Here is an 8,660-nt window from a genome sequence, read left to right on the forward strand (position 1 = left end):
ATGTGCCACATCTTCTTTATCCATTCATCTGTTGATGGGCATCTAGGTTGTTTCCATGTCCTGGCTATTGTAAATAGTGCTGCAATGAACATTATGCTACTTGTTTCTTTTTGGATCATGGTTTTCTCTGGGTATATGCCCAGGAGTGGGATTACTGGGTCATATGGTAGTTCTATTTTTAGTTTTTTAAGGAACCTCCAAACTGTTTTCCATAGTGGCTGTACCAGCTTACAATCCCACCAACAGTGCAGGAGAGTTCCCTTTTTTTCACACCCTCTCCAACATTTATTGTCTCTAGGTTTTTTGATGATGGCCATTCTGACAGGTGTGAGGTGATACCTCATTGTGGCTTTGACCTGCATTTCTCTAATAATTAGTGATGTTGAGCATCTTTTCATGTGTTTGTTGGCCTTCTGTATGTCTTCTTTGGAGAAATGTCTATTTAGGTCTTCTGCCCATCTGTGGATTGGATTGTTTGTTTTTTTGTTATTAAGCTGTATGAGCTGCTTGTATATTTTGGAGATTAATCCTTTGTCCGTTGCTTCGTTGGCAAGTACCTTCTCCCATTCTGAGGGTTGTCTTCTTGTCTTGTTTATGGATTCTTTCGCTGTGCAAAAGATTTTAAGTTTCATTAGGTCCTATTTGTTTATTCTTGATTTTATTTCCATTATTCTAGGAGGTGGGTCAAAAAGGATCTTGCTTTGATGGATGTCATAGAGTGTTCTGCCCATGTTTTCCTCTAAGAGTTTTATAGTGCCTGGCCTTACATTTAGGTCTTTAATCCATTTTGAGTTTATTTTTGTGTATGGTGTTAGGAAGTGTTCTAATTTCATTCTTTTACATGTAGCTGTCCAATGTTCCCAGCACCACTTATTGAAGAGGCTGTCTTTTTCCATTGTATATTCTTGCCTCCTTTGTCAAACATAAGCTGCCCATATGTGCTTGGGTTTATCTCTGAGTTCTCTATTCTGTTCCAATGATCTTCCTTTCTATTTTTGTGCCAGTACCATACTGTCTTGATTACTGTGGCCTTATAGTTTGAAGTCAGGAAGCCTAATTCCACCAACTTCATCTTCCCTTCTCAAGATTGCTTTGGCTATTCGGGGTCTTTTGCATTTCCATACAAATCGTAAGATTTCTTGTTCTAGTTCTGTGAAAAATGCCATTGGTAATTTGATAGGGATTGTGTTGAATTAATGCTGAACTTTCCTTCACCACAACCCAGTGTCAGTAGATTGGCTTTACTGCACCTGGGCAAGTGGACCCAAGTTCGGTTTGGTAACACCAGGGCCTCCAGTCTCACACGTTCCTTGTGCCCCAGTGATGGTCAGCTCCTCCTCCGAGTCTGTGGCCAGTTCCCACCCTAATCCCCTCTACACACACAGCCCTGGCCCAGGCCCACCCCTCCATCAGGCCCTGACAAAGTTTGCTGCCCCAAAGTGCACCTCACATCCCACCCCCGACATGGTCTTTCTGAAGCACAGATGAGACTTTGACCCTCTCCCACCTGTAATCCCCCCCCAAGTTTTCCCCACCTTTGCTGGGGGGTGTGGCGGCAGAGGCGCCCACCATGGCCCTGAGAGTCCCCGGCATCCCCGCTAGGCTGCTGCCTCCTGGGTTCCCTGACCCCGAGCACCTCCGCAGGCCAGGCGACACGGCACAAGACGCGAGAACTGCTCACCTCAGGACGTGGCTGCCACTGCCCTCTGCCTGATCAAAGAGACAGAGAAGGGTCCCCCAACTGGGACAGAACCACTGCATGAAGGGCCCCTCCCTCGCCCATCACATCACCCCAGTGGGACTTGAGGGACGGAGGGACCGAGGCACATGTTAGTTCCTATGCAGGATGGTGTGAGCTCAGCTGTGTCCCCCAAAATTCATATGCTCAATCCCTAACCCCCAGGACCCCAGGAGGTGGCTGTATTTGGAGATGGAGTCTTTAAAGAGGCGATCAAGGTAAACATGAGGTCATTAGGGTGGATCCTAATCCGATAGAACTGATGTCCTACAAGAGATTAGGAAGGAGACTTGGAGGCACCTGGGACATGCTCCTTGGGTCGCTGGGAGTCACGGCTGCCGCCACTGCCCGCACTCCACGAGGAAGATGCCCGCCACCATCTCCCGCGTGTTGTCAGGCGTCGCCCAGAAGCCAGCAAGCAGAGTGCTGGTGGCCTCCCGTAATTTTGCACATGATGCTACATTTGAAACTAAGAAATGTGATCTTCACCGGCTGGAAGAGGGCCCTCCTGTCACTACGGGGCTTACCAGGGAGGACGGGCTCAAATACTACGGGATGATGCAGACTGTTTGCCAAATGGAGTTAAAAGCAGATCGGCTGTAGAAACAGAAAATTATGCATGGTTTCTGTCACTTGTGTGATGGCCAGGAAGCTTGGTGTGTGGGCCTGGAGGCCAGCATAAACCCCACAGCGTACCGGGCTCATGGCTTTACGTTTACTCGTGGGCTTTCTGTCCAAGAAATTCTCAAAGAGCTTACAAGGACGAAGAGGAGGTTGTGCTAAGGGAAAAGGAGGCTCGATGCGTATGTATGCCAAGAACTTCTACGGGGGCAATGGCACCGTGGGAGCTCAGGTGCCCCGGGAGCTGGGACTGCTCCAGCCTGTAAGTATAATGGAAAAGATGAGGTCTGTTTGACCCTGTATGGTGACAGAGCTGCTAAATCAGGGTCAGATATTCAAAGCTTACAGTGTGGCGGCTTTGTGGAAGTTGCCTTGTATTTACATCTGTGGGAATAACCGCTATGGGATGGGAACGTGTGTGGAGAGAGCAGCAGCCAGCACTGATTACTACAGGAGAGGCAACTTCATACCTGGGCTGGGGGTAGACGGCATGGATATCCTGTGTGTCCAGGAGGCCACAAGGTTTGCAGCTGCCTATTGTGGATCTGGAAAGGGGCCCATACTGACGGAGCTGCAGACTTACCGTTACCATGGGCACAGCATGTGTGATCCTGGAGTCAGTTACCATACACGAGAAGAAATTCAGGAAGTTAGAAGTAAGAGTGACCCTATCATGCCTCTCAAGGGTAGGATGGTGAACAGCAATCTTGCCAGTGTTGAAGAACTAAAGGACATTGATGTTGACGTGAGGAAAGAAATTGAGGATGCCGCCCAGTTTGCTATAGCTGATCCTGAACCACTCTTGGAAGAACGCAGCTATCACACCTACTGCAACGATCCGCCTTTTGAAGTCCGGGGTGCAAACCAGTGGGTCAAGTTTAAGTCCATCAGTTAATGCAAGATGGTTGCACCTTCCATGGGCTTTTTGGCAGCAACTGTAAGGAATGCTTTGTGTTCTCAAGTTTGTTAAGGAGGAAAAAACCCATAGGAAAAAAGTGTGTAGTTTTAGTGTAATTGCATGTGGTTTCTACAGTGTTGCATTAAAAGATGCTATTGCACACTTAAGTATTGGTATGGATTGTATAAAGGTTGTTTTAGTTATATAGATCTAAAATAGCTAATAGAGTTTGCTTAACCCTCCTTCAAATTATTTCTTTAAAATAGTTCTATGTGATTTAGTCATATACTAGTTTAACAAATACTTTTTTAGTTACTAAAGGGAGAAATAATTCCTTATATGCCTGTCCAACTCTGCCACCTTTTTGTGTGTGGGGGGTCATTGTCCTGTCCCTTCCAGTGCCCAGCAGCTTACCTGGTGTACCCTAACATGCACGCATGCCCCCGTTTGTGTGCATGTCAGTGCTGAAGTCTGTTCACACTGAACCATCATTTCTCCTCCATAAAACACAATACTTATTATAACCAGGCAGGGGTGGAAGGACGATTGCATTTTTAAATAAGAATACTTCATTTCAAAGGCCAAATAACTTAGTTTCCTCCATTTATACATTCAATATAAATAGGAAGCTAGTTTCTTAATAGTTTCCTATCGAACATTAAATACAAGGCAAATTCTTATCAATTTTATCTTTTTTGAATTAAGTGCAATTCCAGTTAATAGTAGTGTATGGGATGCATAATCTAAAACAGTGATTCCCAGCCTTTTTGTTACTTTAAACACCTGTTGTTTCGCCTTTCCAGCAAATATTTTTTCATTCAAGTAAATTAAAATTCATTTCTAAGGATTCCATAGTACTCTGGGATGTCAAGACCAGGTTTTACAATCACTGTTTTCACAATAAATACAGTTCTACTCACCTTTAAAACATGTTGATAAATAAAAGGTTTAACATTTTTTCTGTTAAAAAAAAAGGAAGGGATTAGGACACAGATAGGCACAGGGGGAGACCACGTGAGGACACGGGGAAAAGATGGCTGTCTACATGCTAAGGAGAGAAGCCTCCGGAGAAACACCTTGATCTCAGCATCCAGGACTAGTAGCTAGGTCTCTTGTTTGAACTACCCCCTGTGGTATTTGTTACAGCAGCCCGGAGCAGTCTCACCCACAGGGTGATTCGGGTCTCAGACTGGACAGAGCCCACTCTCCATCCCTCTGTACGTCAGTTACAGGTGCCTCAGGAACTAAGGAGGGGATCCCCGAGGAGAGGCACAAGACAGGAGATGTTAGGTGTTAACACGACTGCATTCATGTTAATTATGCCTGAACTACATCCACAAGAGATGGTTTTGTTCTATATGTACACCCCCATCGGCACCTTCAGTCTGAACTGCAGACCTTTGGCTTCACCACCTCCACTGAGAGCGTTAGCTTCACCTGCTGTGGACCACCTCCTACAGGATTTCCAGAAGCACAAAGCATCAAAGAGCTCATGCTGATAGGTAATCACATTTCACAGGACCCAGAGACTCTGTGCTGGCATCCGGGCGACCCCACCTTGACATGCAGGTGATCCCGCCGTGGCGGAGCTGCCCAGCTGCCCACCAGGACCCGTTTTCCTTTCTCCTGCTCATGGCTATCCTGCACCACCCAGCCTGCCCACCCCTTGCAGCTGGGGCAGTGTCTTGTGTTACCAAGGGGAAGCGTTGGAGGTGGTGAGGGTCTTGGCCAGCCAGCATCCTAGGACAAAGGGCATGGTGCCCACGTGGTCACCCCACCCTGCTGGTGGGAGCCCTCTACCAGAAGAGGGGAGGAGAAACAAGGTGGACAGAGCCTGGGCTCTGACATCCACCTGTCCTGGACTCTCAGAGAGACACCTTGAGTCTCAGCCCATTTTGGGGGGGATACTTTGTTCCAGTAACAAATCTTTGCCCTAAAAGCCAAGGTGCTTTACAAATCCCTTCCCAACGGTAACAGAAAACAAGGCTTAATTTCATCACACTTTTCTCAACCCACAGACCACGCTGAGACCACTGCTCAGGTGATGGTGCTTCAGAACAGCCCCTTTAAAAGATCCCCGGCGTTCAGCTCCCCCAGCTCAAGCCTTCAGCTTGAAGGAGAAGTTTCCTCGACAACCTTGATCAATCTGCTCAGTTTCCTTGACAACCAGCTTTGTAATCTCCCAAACGCTTCTCTTTCAAACATTTCTATTCTAGGCTTGCTGTGCCTAAAGTGACAGTGCCGTCATCACGTGCCAGAAAGTGAGCCCTCCAAGCCCATAGTTATTGGTTACACGAGGCTATTGGTGATGAGATCCCAGAAGAGCCAGCCTTTGCAAGGTAACCGCTTCTGGACTTGGCACTAGGTCTCTTTCCACGGACAGGAGAGAGTGGCTGTTTTCACGGGCCTCATGGTGGAAGAGCTCAGGGAACTGGAGAGGGACAGGGTGGACACAGACAGGGGCTTGGGCCTGGGACAGGGGGGATGGGCAAGGGGACAGTCAGTGAGTGTCCAGCCCTGGACCATGTCCATCCTCCCTCGGGCCGGTGCCTTCCCCCCAGTGCCCTCCCCGCAAGGCTGGGTCTGTACACACAGGCAGTCAGCTCCCTGTAATCAGTAGATTAGTTTATTATCAGGTAACTTACAGGGTGGGACTGGGATGGAGGATGATAGGAAGTATTTGCAGCCGCACTCCGCAAGGCCGAGGCGTCCTTGAGACAATTTATAGTTAACATGGGCGGGGGCGGTGCTTGCAAACAGGACATGCGTTCCTAAGTCAAGGTTCATGAAAAGTAACCGGTCTCATGGGCATGAGGAACACGTCAGCAAAGGTCTTCATTGTTTGGGGACTAACAAAGCATAGAGGCCACCTGGTCCTAATGATTATTAAACAGTCTCTATTAAGTAGAAAGGCCTTGAGGACAGAGAAGTAACTGACCACACAGTACAGTCCTGGGTAGGATCAGTGGACAAGACGGGAGGAGCTGTACGGTCCCAGGATGGGGTCAGTTATGCTGAAGCCTTACATGGGAGGAGGCAGGGCTGGGGAAGGTGTGGGCTTGAGTCCCACAGGTGCCACAGAGAAAGGGATGTGGGCCTGGCAGTGGGGCGGGCCTTGCACCTCGATGGGATGGGGTCGTGGCCCTAAGACGTGACCTCGCACTTGCTCGTAGAGACCCTGCTGTGCAGGGTGGACATGTCTGTGTCCAGGGTCACGTCCTGCTGCTTTGGGGCCCGACTGCTCAGACCTCTGCGTGACCTCTGCAGGCTGGCCTAAGTGGGAGCGTATGGTGTTAGGAGCCTCAGATGGGACACATCCTCAGGGTTCTGGGAGGACCCTCGGGAGGCCTTGGTGGCCAGTTCTGGGGGGGGGGGAAGGGCTCAACCTCAACCACCATGGGGAAGGTGAGCAGGGCAGCGGGCGTCCATGTGGACGGTGCGGTGTTATCAGCTCACCTAAGAAAATAACATTTCGTGGCTCCTGTGCGTTATGTAAAAGTCATGTTTCTACCATCTGGGCTTTCAAGTAAACTGGAGGTGCTCGTGTTCCAGCAGTGACCATGGACTGACCGCAGCGGCGTCCACTTCACCTGGCGGATCCCAGCCTCAGGGTGAGAGGAATCAGGCCCCAGGCCCCGGCATCCAGGGCTGCGGCCCGGAAGGCAGCCAGGGCACGGCCACCAGGGCACGGCCACCAGGGCACGGCCACCGGCCCCAGGAGGCTGCTCACAGCTCGATGATGAAGGCGGCCAGCCCTCCCCGTGGACTCTGTCCTGCGTTGTTGGGGATGCACCTACACGTGGGCTGAGCTCTGGGTCTGCCTCTGGACTGTCCCAGTGTGGGGTCGTTCACGCCTTCATTGATACTCCACAACCCCGACGCTGTCACCCAGGAATCACCTGGGCAAGCAGACGGAGTCTTTCAGCAGAAATGGGAATTCCCTGTGGTGTCAGGTTGTTGATGTGATGAACAGTGATTTTTTTTTTTTAATTGTAGAAAGATATATGTAACATAAACCTCACTATTTACCATTAAAGTGGCAACTCAGTGACATTTATCATGTTCAGATGTCGTGCAAGCACTACCTCTATCTGGTTCCAAAACGTTCTCAGCCCCCCAAAGGAGACTCCGTCCGCATGAGCTGTCACTTCCCATTTCTCTTCCCCTCCCCCAGCCCGACACCACTAACCCACTTCCTGTCTCTGTGGATGTGCCTGTTCTGGGTGTTTCCTCTAAATGGAGTCGTACAATTTGTGGTTATTCTGGGCTGAATGTTTGTGTCCTCTCAAAATTCACATGTTGAAATCCTAACCCACAAGGTGATGGTATTAGGAGATGGGGCCTTGAGGAGGTGATGAGGTCATGAGAGTGGAGCCCCCATGATTGGAATTAGTGTTCTTATAAAAGAGACCCAGAGAGCCCCCTCGGCCCTTCTTCCATGTGAGGACACAGGGAGAAGACAATGTCTGCACCCAAGAACAGAGTTTCACCAGAACCTGACCATCCTGATCTCGTGATCTCAGACTTCCGGCCTCCAGAGCTGTAGGAAATACATTTCTGTTGTTGACGTCCCCAGACTGGTATTTTGCTATGGCTGCCCCAGAAGACTAAGACAGTGACTTCTGTGTCTGGCTTCTCTCACTGAGCATCGTGTTTTCAAGGTTCAGCCACGTTGTAGTGAGCATCGATGCTTCACTCCTTTTCCTGGCTGAGTAATGTTCCATCGTGTGGAGGGACCACAGTGTGTGCATCTGTTCTCTGCTTACCTCTTGATGGTCATTTGGGTGGTTTTCACCTTTTGGCTGTTGTGAATCGTGCTGCTATGAACATGCATGTACAAGTGTTTGTGTGGACATGTGTTTCTCTTGGGTTTATATGTAGGAGTGGAATTGCTGGGTCATGTGGTGACTCCACATTTGGCATTTTGAGGACCTGCCAGACTTTCTTCCAAAGTGGTGGCACCATTTCACATTCCCACCAGCGGTGTTTGAAGATTCCAGTTTCTCCCCTTATTATTGTCTGTCTTTTCGATTCTAGCACCTTAGTGGGAATGAAATGCTATGTCATGGGGGTTCTGTCGCCCCATCAGACCCTCATCCCTTTTATATCAAGTACTTTGTAACACTCCCCTCACTTCTGAAATCAGATGCAAAGATAACATAATCTCACTATACATATAATTTAAGTATAATTATGTATTTGTGTGTATGCAGCTATAGTTACAATAGAGAGGAGAATTCAAGATAAATACATTTTAATGAAATAATACCTAATTCAATAGGTGAGTGCTTGGCTTCCACTACACTAAGTAAGCAGATGTTTGCTTAAATTTTTCTTCAATTTAGATTTAAGAAAAGGCAGATAACATTCAACTTGATTCAACCTTTATAATTAATATTTTTA

The 8,660-nt window shown here is 48.5% G+C and overlaps 1 pseudogene; it reads left to right on the top strand.

Annotated features, from left to right (window-relative positions):
- Positions 1-1,570: 1,570 nt before the first annotated feature.
- Positions 1,571-3,254, top strand: LOC130835591 (pyruvate dehydrogenase E1 component subunit alpha, somatic form, mitochondrial-like; annotated as a pseudogene).
- Positions 3,255-8,660: the final 5,406 nt, after the last annotated feature.

Source organism: Hippopotamus amphibius, chromosome 14 (genome assembly GCF_030028045.1).
Source record: "Hippopotamus amphibius kiboko isolate mHipAmp2 chromosome 14, mHipAmp2.hap2, whole genome shotgun sequence".
Taxonomy (NCBI): domain Eukaryota; kingdom Metazoa; phylum Chordata; class Mammalia; order Artiodactyla; family Hippopotamidae; genus Hippopotamus; species Hippopotamus amphibius.